Genomic DNA, 16,856 nt, shown 5'->3' with positions numbered 1-16,856 from the left:
GGTGAGGGTCCTTAGTGTTGGGTGGCTGGACAGTGAGCGTCCTTACTGTTAGATGCCCTGGATAGTGAGCATACTTAATGTTTGCTGGCTGGATGGTGAGCGTCCTTAGTGTTGGGTGGCTGGACGGTGAGCGTCCTTAATGTTGGATGCCTGGATGGTGAGCGTCCTTACTGTTGGATGCCCTGGATGGTGAGCGTCCTTACTGTTGGGTGGCTGGATGGTGAGCGTCCTTACTGTTGGATGCCTGGATGGTGCTGCCGTGTTGGTGAGCGTCCTTACTGTTGGGTGGCTGGATGGTGAGCATCCTTACAGTTGTGTGCCTGGATGGTGAGTATCCTTACTGTTTGGTGGCTGGATGGTGAGCGTCCTCACTGTTGGGTGGCTGGATGGTGAGCGTCCTTACTGTTGGGAGGCTGGATGGTGAGCATGCTTACCATTGGGTGTCTGGATGGTGATCGTCCTTAAGGTTGGGTGGCTGGATAGTGATCATCCTTACTGTTGGGTGGCTGGATGGTGAGCATGCTTACTGATGGGTGCATGGATGGTGAGCGTCCTTACTGTTGGCTGGCTGGATGGTGAGCGTCCTTACTGTTTTGTGGCTGGATGGTGAGCATCCTTACTGTTGGATGCCCTGGATGGTGAGCGTATTTACTGTTGGGTGGCTGGATGGTGAGCAACCCTACTGTTGGATGCCCTGGATGGTGAGCAACCCTACTGTTGGATGCCCTGGATGTTGAGCATCCTTACTGTTGGATGTTGAGCATCCTTACTGTTGGATGCCCTGGATGATGAGCATCCTTACTGTTGGGTGGCTGGATGGTGAGTATGCTTACTGTTGGGTGGCTGGAAGGTGAGCATGCTTACCGTTGGGTGTATGGATGGTGAGCGTCCTTACTGTTGGGTGGCTGGACGGTGAGAGTCCTTACTGTTCTGTGTTGGATAATGAGCGTCCTTACTGTTAGTTGGCTGGACGGTGAGCGTCCTTACTGTTGGGTGGCTGGATGGTGATCGTCCTTACGGTTGGATGGCTAGATGGTGAGAGTGTTTACTGTTGGATGGCTGGACTGTGAGCGTCCTTTCTTTTGGTTGGCTGGATGGTGAGAGTCCTTACTGTTGGTTGGCTGGAAGGTGAGCATCCTTACTGTTGGATGCCCTGGATGGTGAGCGTCCTTACTGTAGGCTGGCTGGATGGTGAGCATCATTACTGTTGGGTGGCTGGATGGTGAGCATGCTTACTGTTGGGTGGCTGGATGGTGAGCATCCATACTGTTGGAAGCCATGGATGGTGATCGTCATATACTGATGGGTGGCTGGATGGTGCTTCCCTGGATGGTGTGCATCCTTACTGTTGGGTGGCTGGATAATGAGCGTCCTTACTGTTGGGTGGCAGAATGGTGACAGTCCTTACTGTTGAGTGCCTGGATGGTGATCGTCCTTACTGTTGGGTGGCTGGATGGTGCTGCCCTGGATGGTGAGCTTCCTTACTGTTGGGTGGCTGGATGGTGAGCATCCTTACTGATGGGTGGCTGGATTGTGAGAGTCCTTACTGTTGGGTGGCTGGATGGTGAGAGTCCTTACTGTTGGGTGGCTGGATGGTGAGCGTTCTTACTGTTGGATGGCTGGATGGTGAGAATGTTTACTGTTAGATTTCTGGATGGTGAGCGTCCTTACTGTTGGGTGGCATGATGGTGAGCATCCTTACTGTTGGGTGGCTGGATGATGAGCATCCTTACTAGTTGGATGCCCTGGATGGTGAGCATCTTTACTGTTGGGTGGCTGGATAATGAGCGTCCTTACTGTTAGGTGGCCGGACGGTGAGCGTCCTTACTGTTGGGTGGCTGGATGGTGCTGCCCTGGATGGTGAGCGTCCTTACTGTTGGATGCCTGGATGGTGAGCGTCCTTATTGTTGGATGCCCTGGATGGTGAGCGTCCTTACTGTTGGGTGGCTGGATGGTGAGCGTCCATACTGTTGGATGTCCTGGATGGTGAGCGTCCTCACTGTTGGGTGGCTGGATGGTGAGCGTCCTTACTGTTGTGTGCCTGGATGGTGAGCGTCCTTACTGTTGGATGCCTGGATGGTGCTGCCCTGTTGGTGAGCGTCCTTACTGTTGGGTGGCTGGATGGTGAGCAACCTTACAGTTGTGTGCCTGGATGATGAGTATCCTTACTGTTTGGTGGCTGGATGGTGAGCGTCCTCACTGTTGGGTGCCTGGATGGTGAGAGTCCTTACTGTTGGGTGGCTGTTGTGTGAGCAACCCTACTGTTGGAGGCCCTGGATGGTGAGCGTCCTTACTGTTGGGTGGCTGGATGGTGAGCGTCATTACTGTTGGATGCCCTGGATGGTGAGCGTCCTTACTGTTGGGTGGCTAGATGGTGAGCATGCTTACTGTTGGGTGGCGTTTGTGTGAGCAACCCTACTGTTGGAAACCCTGGATGGTGAGCGTCCTTACTGTTGGGTGGCTGGATGGTGAGCATGCTTACTGTTGGGTGGCTGGATGGTGAGCAACCCTACTGTTGGATGCCCTGGATGGTGAGCAACCCTACTGTTGGATGCCCTGGATGTTGAGCATCCTTACTGCTGGATGCCCTGGATGATGAGCGTCCTTACTGTTGGGTGGCTGGATGGTGAGTATGCTTACTGTTGGGTGGCTGGATGGTGAGCAGGCTTACCGTTTGGTGTCTGGATGGTGAGCGTCCTTACTGTTAGGTGGCTGGACGGTGAGAGTCCTTACTGTTGGGTGGCTGGATGGTGAGCGTCCTTACTGTTGGATGCCCTGGATGGTGAGCGTCCTTACTGTTGGATGCCCTGGATGGTGAGCGTCCTTACTGTTGGGTGGCTGGATGGTGAGCATCCTTACTGTTGGATGTCCTGGATGGTGAGCGTCCTCACTGTTGGGTGGCTGGATGGTGCTGCCCTGGATGGTGAGCGTCCTTACTGTTGGATGCCTGGATGGTGAGCGTCATTACTGTTGGATGCCCTGGATGGTGAGCGTCCTTACTGTTGGGTGGCTGGATGGTGCTGCCCTGGATTGTGAGCGTCCTTACTGTTGGGTGGCTGGATGGTGAGAGTCCTTACTGTTGGGTGGCTGGATAGTGAGCGTCATTACTGTTAGATGCCCTGGATAGTGAGCATACTTAATGTTTGCTGGCTGGATGGTGAGCGTCCTTAGTGTTGGGTGGCTGGACGGTGAGCGTCCTTACTTTTGGGTGCCTGGATGGTGAGCGTCCTTACTGTTGGATGCCCTGGATGGTGAGCGTCCTTACTGTTGGGTGGCTGGATGGTGAGAGACCTTACTGTTGGTTGGCTGGATGGTGAGCGTCCTTACTGTTGGATGCCCTGGATGGTGAGCGTCCTTACTGTTGGGTGGCTGGATGGTGAGCGTCCTTACTGTTGGATGCCTGGATGGTGCTGCCGTGTTGGTGAGCGTCCTTACTGTTGGGTGGCTGGATGGTGAGCATCCTTACAGTTGTGTGCCTGGATGGTGAGTATCCTTACTGTTTGGTGGCTGGATGGTGAGCGTCCTCACTGTTGGGTGGCTGGATGGTGAGCGTCCTTACTGTTGGGAGGCTGGATGGTGAGCATGCTTACCATTGGGTGTCTGGATGGTGATCGTCCTTAAGGTTGGGTGGCTGGATAGTGATCATCCTTACTGTTGGGTGGCTGGATGGTGAGCATGCTTACTGATGGGTGCATGGATGGTGAGCGTCCTTACTGTTGGCTGGCTGGATGGTGAGCGTCCTTACTGTTTTGTGGCTGGATGGTGAGCATCCTTACTGTTGGATGCCCTGGATGGTGAGCGTATTTACTGTTGGGTGGCTGGATGGTGAGCAACCCTACTGTTGGATGCCCTGGATGGTGAGCAACCCTACTGTTGGATGCCCTGGATGTTGAGCATCCTTACTGTTGGATGTTGAGCATCCTTACTGTTGGATGCCCTGGATGATGAGCATCCTTACTGTTGGGTGGCTGGATGGTGAGTATGCTTACTGTTGGGTGGCTGGAAGGTGAGCATGCTTACCGTTGGGTGTATGGATGGTGAGCGTCCTTACTGTTGGGTGGCTGGACGGTGAGAGTCCTTACTGTTCTGTGTTGGATAATGAGCGTCCTTACTGTTAGTTGGCTGGACGGTGAGCGTCCTTACTGTTGGGTGGCTGGATGGTGATCGTCCTTACGGTTGGATGGCTAGATGGTGAGAGTGTTTACTGTTGGATGGCTGGACTGTGAGCGTCCTTTCTTTTGGTTGGCTGGATGGTGAGAGTCCTTACTGTTGGTTGGCTGGAAGGTGAGCATCCTTACTGTTGGATGCCCTGGATGGTGAGCGTCCTTACTGTAGGCTGGCTGGATGGTGAGCATCATTACTGTTGGGTGGCTGGATGGTGAGCATGCTTACTGTTGGGTGGCTGGATGGTGAGCATCCATACTGTTGGAAGCCATGGATGGTGATCGTCATATACTGATGGGTGGCTGGATGGTGCTTCCCTGGATGGTGTGCATCCTTACTGTTGGGTGGCTGGATAATGAGCGTCCTTACTGTTGGGTGGCAGAATGGTGACAGTCCTTACTGTTGAGTGCCTGGATGGTGATCGTCCTTACTGTTGGGTGGCTGGATGGTGCTGCCCTGGATGGTGAGCTTCCTTACTGTTGGGTGGCTGGATGGTGAGCATCCTTACTGATGGGTGGCTGGATTGTGAGAGTCCTTACTGTTGGGTGGCTGGATGGTGAGAGTCCTTACTGTTGGGTGGCTGGATGGTGAGCGTTCTTACTGTTGGATGGCTGGATGGTGAGAATGTTTACTGTTAGATTTCTGGATGGTGAGCGTCCTTACTGTTGGGTGGCAGGATGGTGAGCATCCTTACTGTTGGGTGGCTGGATGATGAGCATCCTTACTAGTTGGATGCCCTGGATGGTGAGCATCTTTACTGTTGGGTGGCTGGATAATGAGCGTCCTTACTGTTAGGTGGCCGGACGGTGAGCGTCCTTACTGTTGGGTGGTTGAATGGTGCTGCCCTGGATGGTGAGCGTCCTTACTGTTGGATGCCTGGATGGTGAGCGTCCTTATTGTTGGATGCCCTGGATGGTGAGCGTCCTTACTGTTGGGTGGCTGGATGGTGAGCGTCCATACTGTTGGATGTCCTGGATGGTGAGCGTCCTCACTGTTGGGTGGCTGGATGGTGAGCGTCCTTACTGTTGTGTGCCTGGATGGTGAGCGTCCTTACTGTTGGATGCCTGGATGGTGCTGCCCTGTTGGTGAGCGTCCTTACTGTTGGGTGGCTGGATGGTGAGCAACCTTACAGTTGTGTGCCTGGATGATGAGTATCCTTACTGTTTGGTGGCTGGATGGTGAGCGTCCTCACTGTTGGGTGCCTGGATGGTGAGAGTCCTTACTGTTGGGTGGCTGTTGTGTGAGCAACCCTACTGTTGGAGGCCCTGGATGGTGAGCGTCCTTACTGTTGGGTGGCTGGATGGTGAGCGTCATTACTGTTGGATGCCCTGGATGGTGAGCGTCCTTACTGTTGGGTGGCTAGATGGTGAGCATGCTTACTGTTGGGTGGCGTTTGTGTGAGCAACCCTACTGTTGGAAACCCTGGATGGTGAGCGTCCTTACTGTTGGGTGGCTGGATGGTGAGCATGCTTACTGTTGGGTGGCTGGATGGTGAGCAACCCTACTGTTGGATGCCCTGGATGGTGAGCAACCCTACTGTTGGATGCCCTGGATGTTGAGCATCCTTACTGCTGGATGCCCTGGATGATGAGCGTCCTTACTGTTGGGTGGCTGGATGGTGAGTATGCTTACTGTTGGGTGGCTGGATGGTGAGCAGGCTTACCGTTTGGTGTCTGGATGGTGAGCGTCCTTACTGTTAGGTGGCTGGACGGTGAGAGTCCTTACTGTTGGGTGGCTGGATGGTGAGCGTCCTTACTGTTGGATGCCCTGGATGGTGAGCGTCCTTACTGTTGGATGCCCTGGATGGTGAGCGTCCTTACTGTTGGGTGGCTGGATGGTGAGCATCCTTACTGTTGGATGTCCTGGATGGTGAGCGTCCTCACTGTTGGGTGGCTGGATGGTGCTGCCCTGGATGGTGAGCGTCCTTACTGTTGGATGCCTGGATGGTGAGCGTCATTACTGTTGGATGCCCTGGATGGTGAGCGTCCTTACTGTTGGGTGGCTGGATGGTGCTGCCCTGGATTGTGAGCGTCCTTACTGTTGGGTGGCTGGATGGTGAGAGTCCTTACTGTTGGGTGGCTGGATAGTGAGCGTCATTACTGTTAGATGCCCTGGATAGTGAGCATACTTAATGTTTGCTGGCTGGATGGTGAGCGTCCTTAGTGTTGGGTGGCTGGACGGTGAGCGTCCTTACTGTTGGGTGCCTGGATGGTGAGCGTCCTTACTGTTGGATGCCCTGGATGGTGAGCGTCCTTACTGTTGGGTGGCTGGATGGTGAGAGACCTTACTGTTGGTTGGCTGGATGGTGAGCGTCCTTACTGTTGGATGCCCTGGATGGTGATCGTCCTTACAGTTGGGTGGCTGGATGCTGAGCGTCCTTAATGTTGGATGCCTGGATGGTGAGCGTCCTTACTGTTGGATGCCCTGGATGGAGAGCGTCCTTACTGTTGGGTGGCTGGATGGTGAGCGTCCTTACTGTTGGATGCCTGGATGGTGCTGCCGTGTTGGTGAGCGTCCTTACTGTTGGGTGGCTGGATGGTGAGCATCCTTACAGTTGTGTGCCTGGATGGTGAGTATCCTTACTGTTTGGTGGCTGGATGGTGAGCGTCCTCACTGTTGGGTGGCTGGATGGTGAGCGTCCTTACTGTTGGGTGCCTGGATGGTGAGCGTCCTTACTGTTGGATGCCCTGGATGGTGAGCGTCCTTACTGTTGGGTGGCTGGATGGTGAGAGACCTTCCTGTTCGCTGGCTTTATGGTGAGCGTCCTTACTATTGGATGGCTGGATGGTGAGAGTGTTTACTGTTGGATTTCTGGATGGTGAGCATGCTTACTGTTGGGTGGCAGGATGGTGAGCATCCTTACTGTTGGGTGGCTGGATGATGAGCATCCTTACTGTTGGATGCCCTGGATGGTGAGCGTCCTTACTGTTGTGTGGCTGAATGGTGAGCATCCTTACTGTTGGGTGCCTGGATGGTGAGGGTCCTTAATGTTGAGTGGCTGTTGTGTGAGCAACCCTACTGTTGGATGCCCTGGATGGTGAGCGTCCTTACTGTTGGGTGGCTGGATGGTGAGCGTTATTACTGTTGGAACGTCTGGATAGTGAGCATCCTTACTGTATGGTGGCTGGATCGTGAGCTTCCTTACTGTTGGGTGCCTGGATGGTGAGCGTCCTTACTGTTGGATGCCCTGGATGGTGAGCGTCCTTAATGTTTGGTGGCTGGATGGTGAGCGTCCTTACTGTTGGGTGGCTGGACGGTGAGAGTCCTTACTGTTGGGTGCCTGGATGGTGAGTGTCCTTACTGTTGGATGCCCTGGATGGTGATCGTCCTTACTGTTGGTTGGCTGGATGGCGATCGTCCTTACTGTTGGGTGGCTGGATGGTGCTGCACTGGATGGTGAGCATCCTTACTGTTGGGTGGTGGATGGTGAGCAACCCTACTGTTGGATGCCCTGGATGGTGAACGTCCTTACTGTTGGGTGGCTGGATGGTGAGCATCCTTACGGTTGGATGCCTGGATGGTGAGCATCCTTACTATTGGATGCCCTGGATGGTGAGCATCCTTACTGTTGTGTGGCTGGATGGTGAGCATGCTTACTGTTGGGTGTCTGGATGGTGAGCGTCCTTACTGTTGGGTGGCTGGATGGTGAGCGTTCTTACTGTTGGGTGGCTGGACGGTGAGCGTCCTTATGGTTGGGTGGCGGGATAGTGAGTGTCCTTACTGTTAGTTGGCCGACCGGTGAGGGTCCTTACTGTTGGGTGGCTGGATGGTGATCGTTTTCACGGTTGGATGGCTAGATGGTGAGAGTGTTTACTGTTGGATGGCTGGACTGTGAGCATCGTTACTTTTGGGTGCCTGGATGGTGATCGTCCTAACGGTTGGATGGCTGGACGGTGAGCGTCCTTACTGTTGGGTGCCTGGATGGTGAGTGTCCTTACTGTTGGATGCCCTGGATGGTGAGCATCCTTACTGTTGGATGCCCTGGATGGTGAGCATCCTTACTGTTGGGTGGCTGGATGGTGAGTGTCCTTACTGTTGGATGCCCTGGATGGTGAGTGTCCTTACTGTTGGATGCCCTGGATGGTGAGCGTCCTTACTGTTGGGTGGCTGGATGGTGATAGTCCTTATGTTGGGTGGCGGGATGGTGCTGCCCTGGATGGTGAGCGTCCTCACTGTTGGGTGCCTGCATGGTGAGCGTCATTACTGTTGGATGCCCTGGATGGTGAGCGTCCTTACTGTTGGGTGGCTAGATGGTGAGCATGCTTACTGTTGGGTGGCGTTTGTGTGAGCAACCCTACTGTTGGATGCCCTGGATGGTTAGCAACCCTACTGTTGGATGCCCTGGATGTTGAGCATCCTTACTGTTGGATGCCCTGGATGATGAGCGTCCTTTCTGTTGGGTGGCTGGATGGTGAGTATGCTTACTGTTGGGTGGCTGGATGGTGAGCAGGCTTACCGTTTGGTGTCTGGATGGTGAGCGTCCTTACTGTTAGGTGGCTGGACGGTGAGAGTCCTTACTGTTGGGTGGCTGGATGGTGAGCGTCCTTACTGTTGGATGCCCTGGATGGTGAGCGTCCTTACTGTTGGGTGGCTGGATGGTGAGCGTCCTTACAGTTGGATGCCCTGGATGGTGAGCATCCTTACTGTTGGGTGCCTGGATGGTGAGGGTCCTTAATGTTGGGTGGCTGTTGTGTGAGCAACCCTACTGTTGGATGCCCTGGATGGTGAGCGTCCTTACTGTTGGGTGGCTGGATGGTGAGCGTTATTACTGTTGGAACGTCTGGATAGTGAGCATCCTTACTGTATGGTGGCTGGATCGTGAGCTTCCTTACTGTTGGGTGCCTGGATGGTGAGCGTCCTTACTGTTGGATGCCCTGGATGGTGAGCGTCCTTAATGTTTGGTGGCTGGATGGTGAGCGTCCTTACTGTTGGGTGGCTGGACGGTGAGAGTCCTTACTGTTGGGTGCCTGGATGGTGAGTGTCCTTACTGTTGGATGCCCTGGATGGTGATCGTCCTTACTGTTGGTTGGCTGGATGGCGATCGTCCTTACTGTTGGGTGGCTGGATGATGCTGCACTGGATGGTGAGCATCCTTACTGTTGGGTGGTGGATGGTGAGCAACCCTACTGTTGGATGCCCTGGATGGTGAACGTCCTTACTGTTGGGTGGCTGGATGGTGAGCATCCTTACGGTTGGATGCCTGGATGGTGAGCATCCTTACTATTGGATGCCCTGGATGGTGAGCATCCTTACTGTTGTGTGGCTGGATGGTGAGCATGCTTACTGTTGGGTGTCTGGATGGTGAGCGTCCTTACTGTTGGGTGGCTGGATGGTGAGCGTTCTTACTGTTGGGTGGCTGGACGGTGAGCGTCCTTATTGTTGGGTGGCGGGATAGTGAGTGTCCTTACTGTTAGTTGGCCGGCCGGTGAGGGTCCTTACTGTTGGGTGGCTGGATGGTGATCGTTTTCACGGTTGGATGACTAGATGGTGAGAGTGTTTACTTTTGGATGGCTGGACTGTGAGCATCGTTACTTTTGGGTGCCTGGATGGTGATCGTCCTAACGGTTGGATGGCTGGACGGTGAGCGTCCTTACTGTTGGGTGCCTGGATGGTGAGTGTCCTTACTGTTGGATGCCCTGGATGGTGAGCATCCTTACTGTTGGATGCCCTGGATGGTGAGCATCCTTACTGTTGGGTGGCTGGATGGTGAGTGTCCTTACTGTTGGATGCCCTGGATGGTGAGTGTCCTTACTGTTGGATGCCCTGGATGGTGAGCGTCCTTACTGTTGGGTGGCTGGATGGTGATAGTCCTTATGTTGGGTGGCGGGATGGTGCTGCCCTGGATGGTGAGCGTCCTCACTGTTGGGTGCCTGCATGGTGAGCGTCATTACTGTTGGATGCCCTGGATGGTGAGCGTCCTTACTGTTGGGTGGCTAGATGGTGAGCATGCTTACTGTTGGGTGGCGTTTGTGTGAGCAACCCTACTGTTGGATGCCCTGGATGGTGAGCAACCCTACTGTTGGATGCCCTGGATGTTGAGCATCCTTACTGTTGGATGCCCTGGATGATGAGCGTCCTTACTGTTGGGTGGCTGGATGGTGAGTATGCTTACTGTTGGGTGGCTGGATGGTGAGCAGGCTTACCGTTTGGTGTCTGGATGGTGAGCGTCCTTACTGTTAGGTGGCTGGACGGTGAGAGTCCTTACTGTTGGGTGGCTGGATGGTGAGCGTCCTTACTGTTGGATGCCCTGGATGGTGAGCGTCCTTACTGTTGGGTGGCTGGATGGTGAGCGTCCTTACTGTTGGATGCCTGGATGGTGAGCGTCCTTACTGTTGGATGCCCTGGATGGTGAGCGTCCTTACTGTTGGGTGGCTGGATGGTGAGCATCCTTACTGTTGGATGTCCTGGATGGTGAGCGTCTACACTGTTGGGTGGCTGGATGGAGCTGCCCTGGATGGTGAGCGTCCTTACTGTTGGATGCCTGGATGGTGAGCGTCATTACTGTTGGATGCCCTGGATGGTGAGCGTCCTTACTGTTGGGTGGCTGGATGGTGCTGCCCTGGATTGTGAGCGTCCTTACTGTTGGGTGGCTGGATGGTGAGAGTCCTTACTGTTGGGTGGCTGGATAGTGAGCGTCATTACTGTTGGATGCCCTGGATAGTGAGCATACTTAATGTTTGCTGGCTGGATGGTGAGCGTCCTTAGTGTTGGGTGGCTGGACGGTGAGCGTCCTTACTGTTGGGTGCCTGGATGGTGAGCGTCCTTACTGTTGGATGCCCTGGATGGTGAGCGTCCTTACTGTTGGGTGGCAGGATGGTGAGCGTCCTTACAGTTGGATGCCTGGATGGTACTACATTGGATAGTGAGAGTCCTTTATGTTGGGTGACTGGATGGTGAGCATCGTTACTGTTGGGTGGCTGGATGGCGAGCGTCCTTACTGTTGGATGTCCTGGATGGTGAGCATCCTTACTGTTGGGTGACTGGATGGTGAGTGTGCTTACAGTTGGGTGGCTAGATGGTGAGCGTCCTTACTTTTGGGTGGCTGGATGGTGAGCGTCCTTACTGTTGGGTGGCTGGATGGTGAGCGTCCTTACTGTTGGATGCCTCGATGGTGAGCGTCCTTACTGTTGGGTGGCTGGATGGTGAGCATACTTACTGTTGGGTGGATGGATTGTGAGCGTCCTTACTGTTGGCTGGCTGGAAGGTGAGCATCCTTACTGTTGGATGCCCTGGATGGTGAGCGTCCTTACTGTTGGGTGGCTGGATGGTGAGCATGCTTACTGTTGGGTGGCTGTTGTGTGAGCAACCCTACTGTTGGATACCCTGGATGGTGAGCGTCCTTACTGTTGGATGCCTCGATGGTGAGCGTCCTTACTGTTGGGTGGCTGGATGGTGAGCATGCTTACTGATGGGTGCATGGATGGTGAGCGTCCTTACTGTTGGCTGGCTGGATGGTGAGCGTCCTTACTGTTTTGTGGCTGGATGGTGAGCAACCCTACTGTTGGATGCCCTGGATGGTTAGCAACCCTACTGTTGGATGCCCTGGATGTTGAGCATCCTTACTGTTGGATGCCCTGGATGATGAGCGTCCTTTCTGTTGGGTGGCTGGATGGTGAGTATGCTTACTGTTGGGTGGCTGGATGGTGAGCAGGCTTACCGTTTGGTGTCTGGATGGTGAGCGTCCTTACTGTTAGGTGGCTGGACGGTGAGAGTCCTTACTGTTGGGTGGCTGGATGGTGAGCGTCCTTACTGTTGGATGCCCTGGATGGTGAGCGTCCTTACTGTTGGGTGGCTGGATGGTGAGCGTCCTTACAGTTGGATGCCCTGGATGGTGAGCATCCTTACTGTTGGGTGCCTGGATGGTGAGGGTCCTTAATGTTGGGTGGCTGTTGTGTGAGCAACCCTACTGTTGGATGCCCTGGATGGTGAGCGTCCTTACTGTTGGGTGGCTGGATGGTGAGCGTTATTACTGTTGGAACGTCTGGATAGTGAGCATCCTTACTGTATGGTGGCTGGATCGTGAGCTTCCTTACTGTTGGGTGCCTGGATGGTGAGCGTCCTTACTGTTGGATGCCCTGGATGGTGAGCGTCCTTAATGTTTGGTGGCTGGATGGTGAGCGTCCTTACTGTTGGGTGGCTGGACGGTGAGAGTCCTTACTGTTGGGTGCCTGGATGGTGAGTGTCCTTACTGTTGGATGCCCTGGATGGTGATCGTCCTTACTGTTGGTTGGCTGGATGGCGATCGTCCTTACTGTTGGGTGGCTGGATGATGCTGCACTGGATGGTGAGCATCCTTACTGTTGGGTGGTGGATGGTGAGCAACCCTACTGTTGGATGCCCTGGATGGTGAACGTCCTTACTGTTGGGTGGCTGGATGGTGAGCATCCTTACGGTTGGATGCCTGGATGGTGAGCATCCTTACTATTGGATGCCCTGGATGGTGAGCATCCTTACTGTTGTGTGGCTGGATGGTGAGCATGCTTACTGTTGGGTGTCTGGATGGTGAGCGTCCTTACTGTTGGGTGGCTGGATGGTGAGCGTTCTTACTGTTGGGTGGCTGGACGGTGAGCGTCCTTATTGTTGGGTGGCGGGATAGTGAGTGTCCTTACTGTTAGTTGGCCGGCCGGTGAGGGTCCTTACTGTTGGGTGGCTGGATGGTGATCGTTTTCACGGTTGGATGACTAGATGGTGAGAGTGTTTACTTTTGGATGGCTGGACTGTGAGCATCGTTACTTTTGGGTGCCTGGATGGTGATCGTCCTAACGGTTGGATGGCTGGACGGTGAGCGTCCTTACTGTTGGGTGCCTGGATGGTGAGTGTCCTTACTGTTGGATGCCCTGGATGGTGAGCATCCTTACTGTTGGATGCCCTGGATGGTGAGCATCCTTACTGTTGGGTGGCTGGATGGTGAGTGTCCTTACTGTTGGATGCCCTGGATGGTGAGTGTCCTTACTGTTGGATGCCCTGGATGGTGAGCGTCCTTACTGTTGGGTGGCTGGATGGTGATAGTCCTTATGTTGGGTGGCGGGATGGTGCTGCCCTGGATGGTGAGCGTCCTCACTGTTGGGTGCCTGCATGGTGAGCGTCATTACTGTTGGATGCCCTGGATGGTGAGCGTCCTTACTGTTGGGTGGCTAGATGGTGAGCATGCTTACTGTTGGGTGGCGTTTGTGTGAGCAACCCTACTGTTGGATGCCCTGGATGGTGAGCAACCCTACTGTTGGATGCCCTGGATGTTGAGCATCCTTACTGTTGGATGCCCTGGATGATGAGCGTCCTTACTGTTGGGTGGCTGGATGGTGAGTATGCTTACTGTTGGGTGGCTGGATGGTGAGCAGGCTTACCGTTTGGTGTCTGGATGGTGAGCGACCTTACTGTTAGGTGGCTGGACGGTGAGAGTCCTTACTGTTGGGTGGCTGGATGGTGAGCGTCCTTACTGTTGGATGCCCTGGATGGTGAGCGTCCTTACTGTTGGGTGGCTGGATGGTGAGCGTCCTTACTGTTGGATGCCTGGATGGTGAGCGTCCTTACTGTTGGATGCCCTGGATGGTGAGCGTCCTTACTGTTGGGTGGCTGGATGGTGAGCATCCTTACTGTTGGATGTCCTGGATGGTGAGCGTCTACACTGTTGGGTGGCTGGATGGAGCTGCCCTGGATGGTGAGCGTCCTTACTGTTGGATGCCTGGATGGTGAGCGTCATTACTGTTGGATGCCCTGGATGGTGAGCGTCCTTACTGTTGGGTGTCTGGATGGTGCTGCCCTGGATTGTGAGCGTCCTTACTGTTGGGTGGCTGGATGGTGAGAGTCCTTACTGTTGGGTGGCTGGATAGTGAGCGTCATTACTGTTGGATGCCCTGGATAGTGAGCATACTTAATGTTTGCTGGCTGGATGGTGAGCGTCCTTAGTGTTGGGTGGCTGGACGGTGAGCGTCCTTACTGTTGGGTGCCTGGATGGTGAGCGTCCTTACTGTTGGATGCCCTGGATGGTGAGCGTCCTTACTGTTGGGTGGCAGGATGGTGAGCGTCCTTACAGTTGGATGCCTGGATGGTACTACATTGGATAGTGAGAGTCCTTTATGTTGGGTGACTGGATGGTGAGCATCGTTACTGTTGGGTGGCTGGATGGCGAGCGTCCTTACTGTTGGATGTCCTGGATGGTGAGCATCCTTACTGTTGGGTGACTGGATGGTGAGTGTGCTTACAGTTGGGTGGCTAGATGGTGAGCGTCCTTACTTTTGGGTGGCTGGATGGTGAGCGTCCTTACTGTTGGGTGGCTGGATGGTGAGCGTCCTTACTGTTGGATGCCTCGATGGTGAGCGTCCTTACTGTTGGGTGGCTGGATGGTGAGCATACTTACTGTTGGGTGGATGGATTGTGAGCGTCCTTACTGTTGGCTGGCTGGAAGGTGAGCATCCTTACTGTTGGATGCCCTGGATGGTGAGCGTCCTTACTGTTGGGTGGCTGGATGGTGAGCATGCTTACTGTTGGGTGGCTGTTGTGTGAGCAACCCTACTGTTGGATACCCTGGATGGTGAGCGTCCTTACTGTTGGATGCCTCGATGGTGAGCGTCCTTACTGTTGGGTGGCTGGATGGTGAGCATGCTTACTGATGGGTGCATGGATGGTGAGCGTCCTTACTGTTGGCTGGCTGGATGGTGAGCGTTCTTACTGTTGGGTGGCTGGACGGTGAGCGTCCTTATTGTTGGGTGGCGGGATAGTGAGTGTCCTTACTGTTAGTTGGCCGGCCGGTGAGGGTCCTTACTGTTGGGTGGCTGGATGGTGATCGTTTTCACGGTTGGATGACTAGATGGTGAGAGTGTTTACTTTTGGATGGCTGGACTGTGAGCATCGTTACTTTTGGGTGCCTGGATGGTGATCGTCCTAACGGTTGGATGGCTGGACGGTGAGCGTCCTTACTGTTGGGTGCCTGGATGGTGAGTGTCCTTACTGTTGGATGCCCTGGATGGTGAGCATCCTTACTGTTGGATGCCCTGGATGGTGAGCATCCTTACTGTTGGGTGGCTGGATGGTGAGTGTCCTTACTGTTGGATGCCCTGGATGGTGAGTGTCCTTACTGTTGGATGCCCTGGATGGTGAGCGTCCTTACTGTTGGGTGGCTGGATGGTGATAGTCCTTATGTTGGGTGGCGGGATGGTGCTGCCCTGGATGGTGAGCGTCCTCACTGTTGGGTGCCTGCATGGTGAGCGTCATTACTGTTGGATGCCCTGGATGGTGAGCGTCCTTACTGTTGGGTGGCTAGATGGTGAGCATGCTTACTGTTGGGTGGCGTTTGTGTGAGCAACCCTACTGTTGGATGCCCTGGATGGTGAGCAACCCTACTGTTGGATGCCCTGGATGTTGAGCATCCTTACTGTTGGATGCCCTGGATGATGAGCGTCCTTACTGTTGGGTGGCTGGATGGTGAGTATGCTTACTGTTGGGTGGCTGGATGGTGAGCAGGCTTACCGTTTGGTGTCTGGATGGTGAGCGACCTTACTGTTAGGTGGCTGGACGGTGAGAGTCCTTACTGTTGGGTGGCTGGATGGTGAGCGTCCTTACTGTTGGATGCCCTGGATGGTGAGCGTCCTTACTGTTGGGTGGCTGGATGGTGAGCGTCCTTACTGTTGGATGCCTGGATGGTGAGCGTCCTTACTGTTGGATGCCCTGGATGGTGAGCGTCCTTACTGTTGGGTGGCTGGATGGTGAGCATCCTTACTGTTGGATGTCCTGGATGGTGAGCGTCTACACTGTTGGGTGGCTGGATGGAGCTGCCCTGGATGGTGAGCGTCCTTACTGTTGGATGCCTGGATGGTGAGCGTCATTACTGTTGGATGCCCTGGATGGTGAGCGTCCTTACTGTTGGGTGTCTGGATGGTGCTGCCCTGGATTGTGAGCGTCCTTACTGTTGGGTGGCTGGATGGTGAGAGTCCTTACTGTTGGGTGGCTGGATAGTGAGCGTCATTACTGTTGGATGCCCTGGATAGTGAGCATACTTAATGTTTGCTGGCTGGATGGTGAGCGTCCTTAGTGTTGGGTGGCTGGACGGTGAGCGTCCTTACTGTTGGGTGCCTGGATGGTGAGCGTCCTTACTGTTGGATGCCCTGGATGGTGAGCGTCCTTACTGTTGGGTGGCAGGATGGTGAGCGTCCTTACAGTTGGATGCCTGGATGGTACTACATTGGATAGTGAGAGTCCTTTATGTTGGGTGACTGGATGGTGAGCATCGTTACTGTTGGGTGGCTGGATGGCGAGCGTCCTTACTGTTGGATGTCCTGGATGGTGAGCATCCTTACTGTTGGGTGACTGGATGGTGAGTGTGCTTACAGTTGGGTGGCTAGATGGTGAGCGTCCTTACTTTTGGGTGGCTGGATGGTGAGCGTCCTTACTGTTGGGTGGCTGGATGGTGAGCGTCCTTACTGTTGGATGCCTCGATGGTGAGCGTCCTTACTGTTGGGTGGCTGGATGGTGAGCATACTTACTGTTGGGTGGATGGATTGTGAGCGTCCTTACTGTTGGCTGGCTGGAAGGTGAGCATCCTTACTGTTGGATGCCCTGGATGGTGAGCGTCCTTACTGTTGGGTGGCTGGATGGTGAGCATGCTTACTGTTGGGTGGCTGTTGTGTGAGCAACCCTACTGTTGGATACCCTGGATGGTGAGCGTCCTTACTGTTGGATGCCTCGATGGTGAGCGT

This window comes from Hemitrygon akajei, chromosome 1, assembly GCF_048418815.1.
Source record: "Hemitrygon akajei chromosome 1, sHemAka1.3, whole genome shotgun sequence".
Taxonomy (NCBI): Eukaryota; Metazoa; Chordata; class Chondrichthyes; order Myliobatiformes; family Dasyatidae; genus Hemitrygon; species Hemitrygon akajei.
Note: the sequence above shows the minus strand (reverse complement) of the source record.